The sequence below is a fragment of the Brassica oleracea genome, chromosome C5 (genome assembly GCF_000695525.1).
Source record: "Brassica oleracea var. oleracea cultivar TO1000 chromosome C5, BOL, whole genome shotgun sequence".
Taxonomy (NCBI): domain Eukaryota; kingdom Viridiplantae; phylum Streptophyta; class Magnoliopsida; order Brassicales; family Brassicaceae; genus Brassica; species Brassica oleracea.
Window position 1 is genome coordinate 20,679,673 of NC_027752.1, and position 486 is coordinate 20,680,158.

The window sequence follows — 486 nt, forward strand, 5'->3', positions numbered from 1 at the left end:
TCCTCTTCCTTAACCTTCTTCCTTCAGTTGCCTTATCAACTTGCATAGGCTCTGGTGTAGTGTCTGAAGGGTTGGTTGTAGGTTCTGGTGGGTTAGATGATGGTTTAGGTGGTGGTCTGAGTGCGTTGATTCGGTCATTATCAATAGATGGTAACCGCACTAGGTAGGTGAGAGGTGCCCGTTGATCGATGGGAGATGAGGGGGGTCGATCGATGTCGGTCTCTCTCTGTCGGGCTACTGCTGGCTCAAGCGGTCGATCGATTTTGACGTAGAAAAGGGAGGGTGGGTGAGGATGTTTTTATGCGAATTCCTCATGAGTCATGATTCGAACTGCACTACACGCCGCAGTCGATTCAGCAGATGACGTCGATCGATATTTAGAGTAATCTGTCGATCGATCTTCGTCATAGTCTGTCGAGCGATGTGTATCCATTGACATCGGTCGACACCAATGTGATCCGCCGAAACTCATGGAGCTTTCAACTT